General features: G+C 37.2%; 1 long non-coding RNA gene across 2 annotated transcripts; it reads right to left on the bottom strand.

Annotated features, from left to right (window-relative positions):
* Window positions 1-404: 404 nt before the first annotated feature.
* On the bottom strand, window positions 405-10007 carry LOC140947648 (uncharacterized). Of its 2 annotated transcripts, none has more exons than XR_012166995.1 (3): window positions 9901-10007; window positions 5319-5367; window positions 405-896 (listed from the first exon to the last, which is right to left on the bottom strand). It is a non-coding gene; the product is annotated as an uncharacterized lncRNA (long non-coding RNA). The 2 variants fall into 2 exon arrangements; XR_012166994.1 differs by lacking the exon at window positions 9901-10007 and adding an exon at window positions 5490-5612.
* Window positions 10008-17411: the final 7404 nt, after the last annotated feature.

Genomic DNA, 17411 nt, shown 5'->3' with positions numbered 1-17411 from the left:
AGCCCGACTCACTTATAGACGCCCGAAATATTCACACCATACCATAATAAATGCATAATTGTTTTTTGAATTCACAATCTACATAACGTTTTTCTTTGGGAGGGGCATAATTTAAGCACTACATTAGACCAATGTAATGAAAATTCGACTAGGCCTGATTCCAAAAGCTCAAATGCCTGGAGGAGATTTTTTGTTGTTTCGAATTGATCCGCGCATAAGATAACTAGAAAATTACAGGAATTTGCCTGGAAAAATTGCAGGGGCCCTGAGGCGTGCGGTTTAACCACACTTTCAGTGAGAAATTGAGATTTAGGACGGGGTGGGGGTGAAGGGGCATAATTGGCGGCTATCCAAACCCAAAGTGGACGAATACAGGTAAAATAGAAAAAAGAAATATAATAGCATTTTGTTAAATCAAACGTTTCTTACGTTCGAAAGGTACAGTTTATCTTACAGCATTGGCCTGTTGCTCCTAATTATTGACTGGTTACAAAATAAATTTAATCGATTGACTTGTTCGAGAATTGTTTAAAGAACAGCAAAGGAAAACCGAAGTGTCGTTGAACACGAAAACCTGACTGTGCCAAACAAACATTAAAGTAGTTGGTAATTATAGATAAACTTTCAGACTCTCCTCGTGTGTGATATTTCTATTCTGTGATGTCTTCATTTCTGAAAAGCTTGTCATAAAATTCCCTCTTTCTCTTGCAATTGGCCAAGCAAACTAATGAACTATCCACGCAACCATTACATCCATTTTCAGCTGTGCATCCTCCGCCGAGCAAGCAGTTATGAAGGTTGGTATCGCAGCCACTCGAACATGTCCCGGCATCACTGACATCCAATGACATCACCGTCAACAGAACAACAAACAAGCACAAGAGGACTGGTTTCATCTGTAAGGTAAATATTAAAGAGATTCAAGTTAAGCATTTCTCAAAATAGAAAACAAGCAGATCAAAACTGTCCAGGATAATTCGTATGGACAAAACTGGCGTTAAACGTCTTATTTTTTTGTAAACGGAAATCATAAACAGTAAACGACAGTTAATGGGAAAACTTGGTCCACGCTGTACAAATTCACGTTTCGTTACCATTTGGCGTAAACGTGACTCGAAATCATTTTCATTTCGTTTTCATTTTATTATCATTTTTCCATTTTAATTAAAATATACACAAAATACAGAAAGATAATGCAAAGAATTCCAAGGAAGCCAATAAGGCTTGATATATAGATTTAGCCAAGGCCAAAAGCGAAGCTCTCCAGGAATGCTTTAAAAAATGTCTTCCTCATTTAATTATACTTCGCCGTAAGCAGAGAGCAAACAGAATTCTACCTTTAAAAAAATTGACGTGGGCCCGCGATCAGTTAAAAACGAACAACTGGTCAGCGGAAAACTTTAAAAAAGTCATGTGACACTGGTCAGCGGATACCTTTCGACAGCTGTCAACTGATCACAACATGCATGTCTGATACCAAGTTTTACATTGATAGTATTAAAGTGTGCCATTCGCATCCGCCAACATGGAGGGGTGGACGTACGTACGGACGTACTTTGTACGGACGATTTTCTCAAAACCAAAATTTCTTGGAAGCATAGATTACCATATTTTCTTAACCATGATGCTCCACTGCGCGCGCTTCTGCGCACGCGCAAGAGCTCCGCTATGAAAAGTTGAAAGAATGCGAATTCACCTTTTATTAAAAAGCAAAATTTTGACCGCTGTCTCCGACTTAGAGCATTGACACATGGCAGGAAATATTACTTCCCGTCACCGCACTAAAAACGTTCGTAGTCCTTGTTTAAAGTCCCTGTCACCATAACTGTATGGCATAGCAATCTTTCACAAAAATATAGCTGGTCAGATAGTTCCCGTTCAGTTTTAAATATATTCCTTACTCTTGCTATACTTCATCCCAATACATTTGAATTCCACACGCTTCAAAGCCCAAATATGCCACGTCCCTTAAACTGAAAATAATAAGGAGATTTTGGTTTCCGGATATTGATTACCCCTGTTAATTCTAGTGTGTACTTTTTCGCTTCTTCCCCCTTTTTTTCTCGTATTTTTGCATTTTTTTTTTCTTTTTCGTTTCTGCACTTGCACGTTCAGCCTTATCTTTCTTTATCCTATTTAATGATTATTTTCTATGTTGTAAAGAAATATAGATATTGTATGTGTTTAATTAAATTGATGCCAGTTTTTAATTTATTAGATAAGTCAGAGGTGGTCCTTTTTTTAGCGATTATTGCAAGTCGTTCACTTTGTTAGATGTATGAACTTATTAAAGTTCAGAAAAGGAAAAAAAAAACGTCATTGTTTGTTTACGTCCTTCATAAAACGTGAAGTTAGGCATTTTCACGTCTAGGTTGTGCAATGATGGCAAAAAAAGGGGAAAAAAAAAAAACAAGATTCACGTACAAAGTTGTTGATTTGCTTTTGAAGGTAGCTCGATACAGTTTTTCAGGGTCAATACCTCCCATGTTATCTGCATGTTATCCGTATGTTACTCTGATGTACCGTGTAAACCAGTCTGATCCGCGTGTTAATTCGTATGTTACCAGTACGTTTTATGCATGTACCCGTGTGTTGTTTTAGTTAAGATCGACGCTTCCGTACTGAGCCGTTGCAATAAGTCCCTAATGATTCGATTTGACGCTCTCCTTCCAATGGAGCGTTTTCATGCACGTAGTTAGCATCTATGCAAATTTATTGGAAAGAAAGAAAGCGTTTACATAAGAAAAGAGTTCCACTCGTTTTCGTTGCCGTCGCCGTCGCCGTCGTCGGATCTTAAGGTCTCTAATTTCATATCAATTAATTTGTTTAATAGACTTTTTACCGATACGACGGCCATATTGAATTACTTCGATTTAAGGAGTATTATGGGATGCCCGCGGGGCATGAGCACGATCCGTTGTACTCGCTTAGTATTAGAAATATGGCTTTCACTTTAAATTTCTCGGGAAAAAGGCGATCATTATTACATCCTAACTCGGCACAACGATCTTTTTCCCATTAGAATCTTATTCTTAGAAAACTTGAAGAAAAACTGCCCCGAAAGGCGCTTGTAAATAGTAAACAGAATGTGCTCATGCCCCCTGGGCATCCCATAATGCTCCTTAAATCTAACTTATTCAATATGGCCGCCGTATAGGCAAAAAGGTCTATGGTCACCCTTTGGAACGATCTATTGCTCACATTAGTCATTTTACGAAGTGGTGTTATTAGTTTCTGAGCCCGGTTCTCTACAAAGTTTGTAACATTTTATGCTTAAATAATCGTTAGCGGTAAGTTTTCGCAGTTTTTGAAGTTACCAAACTACTTTCGCTTTCGTTCTATCTAACTTCTGCTAGAATCTTTCCTCGTTGTAGCCCTCACTTGCTTAATTTGTAATGTCGTAAACAAAACGCGCATTTATATGCTAGACAAAGGAAAGAAAAATATTCCCTGTGACGTCATCCGTTCACCTGACCCCAGTTGTTCAAATGGTGGATAACCCTATCCAACGGATAAATCTCTATCCACTGGATAGTGCAATTGCTTTCACTAACAATCATCCGTTGGATAGTGATTTATCCAGTGGATAGCGCTATCCAACGTTTTAATAACTGGGGCCTGTACTTTAAGAGGTCAAAGGCAACGATCCATCGTAACAATCGTAGTATTCACTGCATTGTATAAAATCTACGTGACAACTATTTCTAAACTTAGATAGGAAAAACATAATTAAGCGTGCGAGGCCTTGCACAGTTTTTGGAAAAGTATAGAGCGTATTCACTCAGGTGGGCAGCCTCTATGCAAATTTATTGGAACAAAAGAAAGCATTTACATAAGAAAAGAGTTCAATTCTCAAAGGATTTTCTTGGTACACCAACATGGCCGCCGTTTCATGGTTTTGGAACACCAACATGGCCGACGTGACGTCATGTGAATACGCTCTTATTGAGATCTCTTTTGTTTGATGTCTAGTAGGAAAAGATAAATCTTAGGAGGAAAATTATTCAATGTCACTCGAAAGCACAATTTTAACGAAAGCTAAACTGTTCAACTTGCCGGCGACCGTAGGTTACCGGGCTATAAGCTGGGCGAAAAAGACAAACTACATTCTTTTGATGATGGTTATACCCGCGAGTACACCCGTTAAACATATTCTTTGAGTAGGCGATAAGTTTCGTGAATATTTAATCTTCATATCAGCAGTAATGAATATTTCAGTAAGGGAAATTAGCCCTTTTTTTACGGCTTCCTGCTGATAGCCTCACTAAATGAGATTTGCAAATTTCGACCAATCATGGAGCTTTTCAGTATATCAAAATAAATAATGTAATTAGCTTGCGACTAAATTGGAAAGTTTTTTTGCAACACTGCCTTTTCTAGGCGATTTGTTCAAATGTTCTTTTACAAATATCTGCAAAGAATTCTTTTGTGTCTCAGGTATTCTTTTAAAAAACAAGGCTTTTAAAAAAGGCTTCGGTATAAAACCTCGAGTATCCGTCCGTAAACATTACAAATACCTCTTCGGGGTGCGTCCCTTCAAGAAAATAAGCAAAAAGTCGCTTGAATTTCTAAATTGTGCAAATGCTATGTTACTTTTCAAATTAACAGAACTGACGAGAGGTGTCTGTCAAACAATGCTATAATTAGATAATCGGTGCCAAGGCTAAAATTTAATCTTGAGTTAAATTTTCCAGGTAGCTTGGATGGAAATATCAATTATTTACTACTTCAAGTATTCAACATGTAAGCGCTTTTAAAGGCAACTTCCTTTGGCAGCGAACTAGCAATCACAGAATTGATGTTATTATTGTTTCTGTTTTCTTTTTCCTCAAAGTGGGATTTAACTTTTGCTGTTAGAAGAAATTCAAAAAAATTGTTTTAGTCTAATAGTTTATTGTAAATTTTGCACTGTGAAATTTTAAAGGTGACTCATAGCAATATAATGCTTGAATTTATTTTATTATACTGTTTTAACTCGGCAGGAAAATAAATTACCTGAAGCTCTCTTTCGTATACAAATAGAAAATTTTGCTGCTATACTTTGCTCCTATTCAGGGCTACGTTCACTCGGACGATCATGCTCAACCTACTTATGAAATGACCCTTGGGCTCAAACCTTTCACAATTATACAAAATTATCTGACATTTGTGATATAAAAATCCCTGGATTTCGGTGGTTTTAGTTAAAAAAGAAAAAAACTCAACGAGGAACCAAAAGCCTCACATTCAGTATCAGCAATTACAAAAGACAAGCAGTTAGGAGGCATGCGACAAAATCAAATGTGACATCACCTCTCCAGACCGACTGAGTCACCTACCTTGAATGATTCTGTCTGTTACTAAGACTTCAATAAAGTAAGTTGCTTCCTGAAAAGGAAAGAATATTTTTGTTATTTTTTCAGTATTAAAGAAAAGCTTTGCGTGTTATTACTTTCGGAAACGAACAAGTCAAATACTTTGACACTGACTGTGTGTAACTGTAAACGTACTTGGAAAAGATGAGGTGGGAGAGCGCACTTAGCTTTGAAACGTCTGCTCGCACCAGTTTAAGTGAATGGACGAAACAGATGGGCGATCTACTCCTTATAGGCAAGAAGGCTCCCACTCATTTCATTTGCATGCTATTGTTTCCGTAATAAATGTATTTCGTCAATTTGGATTACGTTCTCGATAGCTTCGAGATTTTCACACTGATAAATGAAAGCCAAACGACTATGACTGTTAATGGTTTTCACGGGCGTTACGTGTTTTCATTTTATCTAATGATCGTGGTTTCAGCTCGCGCGCCAATTTACTTCGCTCACTGCATTTTGAGATAACACATCTCTCTGTGCAATTTAAATTTCGCAGCTTTGAAACAATTGCACCAGACAGATTGCAATTGATTTTTACAGCTCAGTTATTCTGTGAGGAAATACTGAGAAATAAAGAGTACTCATTAACAAAGTATTTCGAAGAGGAAGTAGGCGCCCTCTTTCTGTAACTAACCGATTCATAGTTTTCGTGCCAAGAATGACAATTTTGTTTTTACCGGCACGAAAAAACAAATTATCGCTTATTGAGCAAATTTGAAATTAAGCAACCCATTTTTTTTCTCTATAAAATAGGCGACTGTAACATTGGGGAGGGGTGATTATAGCTGGCCCCTTTCAAAAATGAGAATCGGCCTGAAGTTTAAAAGTTCAAAATCGACAGAAATAAGCGTTAGCGTGATTTTCAGTAACCACTTTAGAGCGTGTGTACTGAAAAAACCGCAAGCTATCAAACGCAGCAAAAAATCATCCACTAAACTTTCAGACTTCTGAATAACAAGAGTCTTGCATGCGATTGCATGATTCGTAGGCGATTAAAACTTGATATAAATATTGTATGTTTGGGTTATCTTCTACACGAAAAAGACATACATCACGAAAATTCAAAGAAGTACAAGGAATATATCAAACCACGCCCAGAGACATTAAAAAGGATTCCCAATCTTAAACAATTAACAGCTGTTTTAGATCGATTGTTATAAAAGTGAATTTACCTCGATGGGGGCAACTTGGAACCAAAAAGGAATTATTGTGTTATTACGAGTGCAGAGTCTCCGGTAAATTGAAATTTTCGACGTTTTTCGGGAAATAGAAATACGTTCTTTAATTTACCTCGGTCTGGTGCAATTTTTTTTATAAACTTACTTCTATCTACTCGAGTGAAGTGCAGAAAAAAAGATGGAATTTGTTTTGCGTTTTTTAAACGTACATAAAATTTATCGCCACCTACTACAATTAAGCTTTTCAAGTTAATAGAGTTCTTCCTTAATTAGTGACAGAAATGATTTAACTCATGAAGCCAACGTACGTGTGAAATCGCCAACTGAAAGGTTTTTTTGAGTCGCGTATTGTTCAAAAAGCGAAACTCCAAACTAGATTTCGGTTAGATAGTGAAAGTAGCTTTTTTTACCACACGTAGAGCTTTTACATAACTGTATTACTTTCGCGGGAATTTTTCACCCACACAAAGCAACAATTACATCTGCATGCAACTACTCCATGGCAGAAATTGGAATCATGGCCTTGCGTAGACGTTTGGTATAGTTACAGTTAACAAAAAAGACAAGCAAACTAAAAAAATGCGACAGTTAGGAAACAAATACCACACTAGGAAAAATACGGGAAATTCTGTGCTCTTGCTGGAGTATTTTAAATGAGCGCTATTCAGTGACGTCGACCCATTTTTATTCCATGTTCAACATAAAAAATTATATTAAACAGAGCATAGGCAACGAAGTAGTTTTACTTTCTTTAAAAAGCTAATATAATAAAATCAAAATGAATTGGGTTCACAAACAAATGAATGAAGCAGGCTCGTAAAAACTTCTCCATCCGATTTTTCGATTTCCGTTACTTGTCTGTGAAAATGTAAATAAAGCAAAGCATACAAGGCCTGGTAATCATAAGCCTGTTTTCACCGATAATAAGCCTGAGGACAAGGTGACTTAATCGGGCTCTATGAAGTAATGGAATAAACCATTCTTGTGCAAAAGGACTCGTTACTCAGAACATTTCAGATTAGAGTGGTGAAGACTGGCCTTACACAAAACCATGACCTGAGAGGTTACTGAAGTTTTTAGCCCATATAAAAGGTTAGGATTATTATTATTATTATCATCGTTTTCAGCGACAACTGTGCTGACATCACAACGAGTACAGAGTTTCCTTTCATGATAGGGACACTCCAGTGGTTAATTTATGTTAAACCCTCTTGTTTTTGGTTTGTTTCTTTTGGCTGGAGGGAGACAAATGAAGGTTGAACACTGTCGAAAATAGTGTTTCATGCTTTTAACTGCAAGTTCAGGTTGAGGTCGTGGAGACTTCATGATGCGAACATGCAGCTGAGTAAGAACAGACCTGTCTGATCGATCAGACTGAACTTTTCAATATAAAAATGAAGATGAAAATTGTGATGATTATAAATGATATGATGACGTTGACGATGATAACCGTGTGAATTAAATTATTTCAAAAGTTAACAACTCTGAAAAGCCGGGACTTCGTAAACGTTTTCAAACCAAAACCGTATTTGAATCATTCTGACTTGTTTTTAAGAACTTATATTTGACCCCTTTTAATTGTCCCAAGGTTTCCTTATGCGACCTATATGGTAAAAGTTGATAAAGACCGTAATATTCCAAAAAGTCAAGTAAAGTAACAGAAACGTCATTAAAGAGAAGGCCAGCCGGTCAAATATGTTGGAACAATGACAATAATATGCTAACCTACAATGAAAAGAGATTGCTTCGTGGGTTTGCATGAAACTATGTCTAGCAGGTACCCTGGTCCTTTAATACCCTTATAATAGTAATAATAATAATAATAATAATAATAATAATAAATTTAAAATAATAATTCGTAATTACTATTAGTAATTAATAATAAATTATTCATATCTCCCCGTTCTTAACTCCCCGTCTTACAACCCCCCGGCAAATTTTTGACATTTTTACTCTATTTTCCTGGAAGCTAGTGTCAATAACACCTGAAAGTGGCATATGGTCGAGAAATAAAAAAAATCTTATTCAAATGAAGAATGAAAGAAATCGTTATCTATTATTACCGCGGAGTCTTGAAATTGCGAAACTAAATAGTTCTTGCCAGCATTTTTGTGTCAGTCATTGTTCGTCAGGATAAATTCGAGTGCTTTATGCCTGTCGATTTTTTATCACAAAATATCGTTGTTTTGGTACGTGTAGCTCAGTATGCAATAAACGCGCATAAATTTCGAGAAGCAAATGTGTATCAGGCGGTAGGGAAAAATTTAGTTAAAAAGCGATCATTTGATAAAAGATAGATATCACCATGTAGAAATGACGAGATTAGTTTTTTGTCTACTTTACTGAACGTACTGTATATTGACAAAATACTTTCTGTCTCGTTTTTATAAACACAAGAAAATGAACTTTAGATTTAAAAACCGAAAGATGATGATTTGGTGCGCTAATCCTTATCACCTAGTATAAAGAGCCAAATGACTTTAAAATGAACTTTTTGACAGCTGTTTTGACAAATTATCACAAGTTGTAAAAAATTCTTTAACGAGTGGGAAGCATAATATTTTTCTGGAATAGTTGAGACTAAAAAATATGCCTCAAGTCTTCACTTTTAAGACAGGCATCTAGCGAATAATTTCATTTTTGAGTTGAGTTTGTCTTTGAACGCATTTCTCAGTTCGCTTAGATATGCAAGTAAAAGGAGTTTAAAATTCGCAGCGCCAATGGTAAATCTCTGCTCTCATAGAATGAAAAAAAAAATGGCTTTCTGGCACTTTTCCAAAGGTTCCCATGTTTTTATTGACGAGTTTTCACTTGTAGAAAATTCCAAAAATATAACTATAGTAGTAGTCATTTTTATCTTCGTAGGAGGTATCGCGGTGTGTCAGAACTTCTACCAAACCGAATATAGACATGGCATCCGCAAAATCTGCATGTAATAATCTAATCTTAAATTTTCCTTAGGAAGCCAGCCCCTCCTAAAACGGCTTACGGGCATAACGTTCCGGCATGAACAAAAATAATCCCTCAAAATGAAACGTTATAATACTGATTTGAGGCAACGTTCGGCGAGTTTTTTAATATCAATTTTTATTCAGTTCCTAACAATAGGAACTCACGCTTTTATAAACGTATTAAACGTTTTGTTTCTTTGCTGTTTGTAAGAAGGCGGAACGCTTTTTCATGCGAGAAAAATTTCATGGCTTGCCTTGAAAGGCGTTAAAAGTTCCTATTGTCGTGGGGAATTACTGACACTCCCAAAAATATCTACACCAGCCATGCAAACTTCATGAAAAGACACATGAACTCAATGGGTATTTCTTTATAGAGTCTTTATACTTTTGGAACAGAGTTAAACGAAAACGACTTACCTGAATGTGCCAATGTCATGCACAGAGCCGCACTCAAGTATGTTGATACAAACGCGCTCAATATGGTTTTATGTTCTCAATATATACTGTTTGTCGCTTCCTAATTTGCATTGAATAACTCGTGGGCCTTAAGAAACAGGTGAGAATATTACGCGCTGATAATTGCAAAAAGGGCTCCGGATGACACCGGCCGATATATCGTCGCTTTCTTTGTACATGTTAAACATTGTATTTATTCCATGCGTGGAAATATAAGGAACGCATAAAAGTGGGGTATTTACACGAAGGTAAAATTAATTAAACGACCAAAGATGAAAAGTGACAGGATGTTCCGAGAAAGCTTGAGCATTCGGAAGTGAACGTAAAGCCACCAGGCATGATGGTTGTGATAACAGTCAATATTAAAGGCAATAATGTTGCAAAACAAGCTTTATTTCTTAAGAGCGGAACATAATTCATTTGCAAAAGCTCAAGTCTGCGTAAAATACCTGAAGAAAGGGTATTTCCTTGTCGTGTGATCTTATCCTTTCTCTTCTAATTTATTTACATTGTTTAAACGTATTTGTACGAACACATACCGCTCGGTAAACCATAAGAAAAATCCTGATTTACGCAGGACACGATTGAGCAAATATTGTCATCAGATCTACCACAGAAATTTCACCTGTCAAGTATAAATCAGCAAAAACCCATTTCTTATTGAGCTACAATACAATGTAGGTTTTGTAATTCTAACGCCCAATTCTTCGCAAGGACGACCATGCAAAAAATATGCCTGTTATGAATCTCTCAGTTTTACAACTCTTTTACGAGTTAGTAGTTATGTGGCGAGTTTTCCTTGATTAGGATGTGCTATGAAAAGCTATTACAAAGGACTTAGTTAAATGAGGCAACCCCATAGGCATTGTTAAGGTCTAGAATTACTCTACTCTTATGCTAACTTGTTTAGACACGTTAGTATAGGTCCTTTTTGACGGCTTTCGCTTTTCACTGGAATTCCACCTTGATGATGGATGTTGGTGAGTAGAAAGAACAGGTGTTGAAAACGCAAGAGAAAAAGTAGGTTATGATGAATTATGACGTTGGTTGTGTCAGCAAATCTTCAAAATAAAAAAAGAAATATGACAAAGAAAAATTTAAAGTTGTTTTTTCCATAAAACTGAGAATCTGTATTAACAAAAACATTGTTTTCTCTTTTTACCACTCGTTTTATGCATTCATGAAAACTTGGAGCTGGAGATAGTTTAATATTTCTGACATGGTATGTGTATGCAGAAGAGTAAATGAAAAACGCCCACATTTAAACGACTAACAAAAGCTTTTGAATCGTACAGGATGAAAATTCAGGTGAATTTCTGTTTATAAGAAACCGAATGGTATCTCCAATGACCAGTGCAACCTAATGTCTAAGCAAAAACAAATGGCATTATTGTAACAGTTTTTACATACAGTACAGCAATATTCCTCTTTCGTGTTTTCAAATATTTGTTGTCAACCATGCTTTTAACAATTACAACAACGTGAGACTTTGTTTTCAATTGTAATAACCATATTTTGAAAATATCTCAATTCGTGTGTCTTACAAATAATTCTTACCGACCTCCTAGTTGAATGAGACTTTTAACATGAGATAAGCTAATCGCTCTAACTTGATTGATTCTTCGTTGTTATAAATTCACTTTTAAAACTCTTTCGTACGATTCCTTTTATTTATTTTGGAAGAAGCTGCTAGGTGAGAGGAGCCTGCTGATTTATAAATGGAGTAACATCGATACCAAATAAAGGGAAATCTCCATTTCTCAGTTGATATTCAATGCTATGCTATCCCGCTATTTTTCGGAATGTATAATTATATTTTTGTTTTCTTTTCGTGAAAATCATCATTATTGTGTCTGATCCTTGTACAGTTTCTTGATCTTTACAGGGAGATTTTCACAACGCCATATCGTGGATTTAAATAACGCGATCACTAGTGAGCTTAATCTGGTAGATACTGACAGTTAAATTTCTCTTTTGCTCCCGATCAGTCACCCACTCGTTTCATTTGCTGATCTGTGAGACACAAAATTTGATCTGGCTTGTTGTTGACTAATAAAAAGTAAAACACAATAGACGATTTTGTAATATCATAAACACGCAGGACGGGGTATATGGTGAATATAGTCTTAATTAAGGTTGACCTGAATTACTTGCTTTCCACAAAAATCGGTAGATTATTTAATTCCACGGAGCAGCTTTACTACCTTCTTTAAGTTTCATTATTTGTAAATTTCGTAGGCAATAAATTTGGCTTTTTGAACCACTCAAGCGTATCCTGCGATGACCAAATTTGATTATGTTAATATATATCCTTTTGAATTGTATGTTCTGTTTTTTATTTTGTTTCACATTTGTTGTTTTTATTGTAATTTTTTGTTTCACATTCATACTTCACTTCAACTGAGAGCGAACACAAAGACCCTATTTTATTTACATTTTTACCTGACAGTGTTCAATAGCACTTCAAAATCCCTTTGCTGTGCCCTTAATGGCCTACTAATTCTGGGGTGTTCTGGCTTATCAATTATTTACACTGACAATTTCTCCCCTCTATTCACAGTTCCATAGAACTTATATTGGTAGCAGTTTTCAGTGCCCGATATTTGGCTTAGAAAGACCCCGTATCGTTCCTCTGATATACGGTATTACATTGGCACCTCAATAGATTTCTTCCTGTCCTAGTTGGTCCTGCTGTGGAGTAGTAAACGTTCAAAGTTTTTCGATACACTTTCACTTAACCCCTATCATTCATCGATTACAATGAATTACATTTCGAGAACCTTTACGTACTTTTTAATTTTAAATTGGCTTAAATCCATCAAGTCTTTGACAAGACAATCAAATTATCGGTGTATTTTTGACAGTGATGGTTCAGCCAACGTTTTTGAGCAAGTTTCTCGGCTATGAACAAAACTGGATTAAAATTATAGCTGACAACATACAAAAGAAACTGATATTGAAACGTTTGTCTAACGTTTGCGAATTTTTTTATCAAAGTGGAAGTGGCACTTAGAAAAGTGTGTGTATCAGTGAACTCCATTGTGAGTCATGAGTCTTCTCTTGGTAGTCCCATCTTTTCAATTGTTAAAAGTTTCTATCATATCAGTCACATCAACAGCTATAATTTTCTTTTGTTAGGAAAGGGTTGGAATAAAATCGATTAATACTCAGGTCGACTTTTTCAAGTTTCAATTCTTAGTTTATCTAGGAAAAATCACTCAAAAACCTTGCTTATGGTTTATTAGCACTTAAAGAATATATTGATGCCTTTTCTGTTGATGTGTAGTGGGCGTTTCCTGCATTATTCAATGTACTTTCATTACTGTAGCCGAATCTACACAACAACTAAGGTAGAATTTTCATGAAATAGCTTTTTGCGACATATTTTGTCTTCTGTGATTGGGTTTACATATGCGAATTTCCTGGAAGCGAGAACCAAGCGGGGTATCACAATCATTACCCTATTTGGACTGTTCTCATGATTGTTTATATTAAAAAGCCACAAAACTTATCGCATAACCGGTGGGGAACATATCGTATTGTTTTAGCTCTTACAAACGGACAGCAAGAATATTTAAACCTACAAATTAACTTCAAAGGCGATATTGCATCCCCGACCAAATATCTCAAAGATAACCTTTGCAAAAGGATCACTTTGAGTACCGCCAAGCCAGCTGCTATTTTGCCCAGTCACTATGCTATGAAAAGCCGCCTTTGCTTTAACAATCAAATTTTAGTTTGAGAAAAATAATTTGTCGTATTGTCGGTTGGTACGTAACAATCTTATGTGAAGAGTTGATAAGTGTCACACTTAATTTGCAGAACCGATGCTGAGAAGTGTCTGACAAATTGTTGGTTATATTCGGTAATCCCAGTTCAAAGTTTGACAAAATATATTTTGATTATTGATTATCCGCCAACTACGTATCGCATGCAACGCGTAGGAAGCTTGTACACGAAAGATAGAGTGACTCAAGTGATTAACAAGCCATTCAATATTTCGCTCCTCACCGTAATCCACCATGAACTTAGCCCTTTTCGTATCGAGATTTACATATAAAGTAAGTCCGTACGTATTTAATAAATCAAAGAAATGCTTAATGTTACTGCATTCGGATTTACAGCTCTTTTTGTATCCAAAATTCCCTTCGGCCCAAATTTGTGTAAAATATCGAATTTGCCCTTAAGAGCTTTGACAATCTGTCACTGAATTCTTCAAATCGTTTCGGTGAGAAAATGTGCCTGGTAGTTCTTTAGCGTTTCAAGACAAAATAATATTTAGTGCTCTGAACTATAAATCCCTGTGTCTTTAGTGTAACCTTTTGATTACTTGATGTTCATTATCTGTTTTGAGACACTGCTGCATATAACGTATATCAGCTCTATTAAGCCACCCTCTCAAATAAGCCTCCTCCCTCTAATAAACCCACCCTCTCATCCTTTTCGGGGGGAGAAAGTTAATAAGCCTCCCCCCTCTCTATGCAGCCCACCCTCAGAGGGTTCATTAAGGTTTTGAACAGGAGGGTAACTGAGTTTGACACCCGGGCAAAGATTTATTTTTGCCCCCTAGGGGGTCCGGGGGCATGTTCCCCCAGAAAATTTTGAAATTCTATAGTCGCAGGGATGTGTTTTCCTGCATTTTGAAGCTGCAGACAATGACTTTCAACAACCAAAAAAAGATAACTTTTCTAGACAATTTAATCATGATTTGATACCAATACCCACCACACAAATTGGACTTTTTGGTTCTCTTTTAATAGCTCTGCTCATAATAATCTTTACTCAAAGTCACTATCAGCATCTGAGCCGTAATCAGAGTCAGGGTCAGAGTCTACATCTTATCTTTAAAATTTCAATGACTAGACGGGAGGAGCATTGTTTTAACGTGAACGCACCGAAAATTAATTCATTGGCGTAAACCATAGGACGAAGAAAAAATCACGCTCCGCTTCGTTGAACATGATGATTAATTGGCCTTTTCTCTACTGGAGGCCCTTTGGTTGAAGCCGAAAAATAATCCGCTATCGAACGCGTTCTTTTCTGGGCCGCTATGCTCACGTTCTCGCAACAGTGATACATTTCAGGTGGTCGTTTATGAAGCACAGTTCTTTTCGCAATGTGTTATGGGGCGATTCTTGTTTTTAGCACATTTAACGAACGAGGGGATTTCATTCCGCGTGTAATAAAGTGGAAATTGCCGGCAAAGTATAATTTACACTCGATAAGACTCATCAAGAAAAGGGCACGATTGTAACTTAAAACTGTTTTTGATCGTTCCTTGTCTTAAAAAGAAGTTCTTTGAGATGCAAAGCAGCCGGGCAGAGTCGTGCTCACAGCCGGTCAATTTGCCCGGTGCCCGGCCCTTAATGAACCCCCTGCACCCTTCTCTCCCATAATTATTCTTGACTAATAAATGATGGACTGATCCTCGGCTGCATGACGTCCAACTTCTAGTACTAGAGCTTTTCCACTTTGTATTCTAGGTCTTTATGGAGAACTGATACCATCGTCGTTTATAAATTGAATAAGCCCCCTGTCTCTATTTATCCCCCCCCCCCCCCTCTCAAATAGGGGATCTACGGTATCTGTTTTGCGACACTGCTGCATATAAATTCACGAGGTTTTGGGCTCTGATTTATTTTGGATATGACCCCCGGATGGGAGGAAGGTACTCACTGAAGTTTTATACGGTGAAGCTCCACTTCTAGGCCCAACATACCAACTTCGGCAAAAAAGGTACCCCTTTCATTACGCTTCTATCGACAAATAGTACCCCTTTGGCATATCTAGTTCCGAACTTTGCATCTCTTTTAGCTGCAGTAAATGCACTGTCCTTAAAATATGAGTAAATCACAAAACTAATTAGGAACGTTTTCTCGACTTTTTCTCAAGAATGCATCTGTTAGCACTCTTAGGCCTTTTTCCTAAACCAAATGACAGATTTCCCTACCCTTTGATAAACTTTAACAAGTGAAATCGCTACCCTTCCTTATACCTGAGGCCTGAAAAAGGTATCCCTTTCGTGCAGAGCCTCCCCGTATAGGCCATTATAGGAAGTACCCCCGGGGATGTGACTCCGTACCACGATCACCAGCAGGGATCAGATGTCCCAGGAAAACTATATTAATTTATCTAGCGAAGGTACAATTCAAAGGGTCACCCTCCTAGTCGGCTCGACCAACTTTTTTCTCCATATTAACACTTTACCTCGCCCAGCCTGGGCAACTCGGTCAAGGCGAGACAATCAGAGCATGCGCGAGCGCTGGTTTAGACAATCACAGCATGCACGAGCGCTGTTTACTTGGGCAAAGGGGTCCGACTTTTCCTCCCATATAAACGTTTGCTTAAGTTCAATGACTCGGCCAGGAGGGTGACCCTTCAACCCAGGACAGGTTTTCTCAGTATAAACGGGACCTCAAGGTCCTCCTGGGGTCTACCTGAGAATCAGGACAAGAAGGCGGGGGGAGGATGACGATAGGGACAGATACAATGTTTCTCAGGGGCACATATTGACTTACGCCCAGTTCAAACGTGGTATATATATTTCACGTGTGCCGAATCTGACACAAATGAGTGTGAACAATAGACATTTTCCTCATTAGCATTAAATTCGGCGACGTTTAAACCTGGTTTGAGATTGTTTTAATACTTTTTTTCAATATAAACGGGACCTCAAGGTCCTCCTGGGGTCTACCTGAGAATCAGGACAAGAAGGCGGGGGGAGGATGACGATAGGGACAGATACAATGTTTCTCAGGGGCACATATTGACTTACGCCCAGTTCAAACGTGGTATATATATTTCACGTGTGCCGAATCTGACACAAATGAGTGTGAACAATAGACATTTTCCTCATTCGCATTAAATTCAGCGATGTTTGAACCTGGTTTGAGGTGTTTCTAAGGATTCTTCAAGAAAAGCATGAATGAAAAGGCATATCGGATACAATGGCAATTCATTTCCTCTTTGTGATTTTTGCAGGCACAACATTAAAACTTGCAAAGTTGGCCCAGTTTTTCCAAGTTTCAATCCATGGCCATCTTTGTCATCCGTAGTAACAAGCGAGAGGAAACAGTTCCAATGCCAAAATATTGTCGTAAAAAACAAAACTAGACCATTATTTTCAGAATTCAAATGTTGCAAAAAAAGTTCCAGGTGTTTAAGAAATATAGTAAATAGAGTGACATAGCCCCTTAAAAATTGCGTTCAATTCGCCATATTTGATAACGTTACGAGTGGTTCTCATAGTTCATGATATTTAACAATTATTCCAAAGGTTGTTGCGAAGTCTGGTGGACTTGGCTGGCGAGTGCGCGTTGCGGGATATGAGTTGGCCACAATCATCTCATATCACGGCCAGGAAGCGCGAGTGGAATAATTGTTTTATTAAAAACGCCCACAAAATATCGAGAATTCTTCCGAACTTTATTTGTAAAACAACCGATTTTCAGCTTGTTTTAATTTTGAGCAGA

The sequence above is a fragment of the Porites lutea genome, chromosome 9 (assembly GCF_958299795.1).
Source record: "Porites lutea chromosome 9, jaPorLute2.1, whole genome shotgun sequence".
Classification (NCBI taxonomy): Eukaryota; Metazoa; Cnidaria; class Anthozoa; order Scleractinia; family Poritidae; genus Porites; species Porites lutea.
The sequence above is the reverse complement of the archived record's forward strand: the minus strand, read 5'-3'. Positions and strand labels throughout refer to the sequence as shown.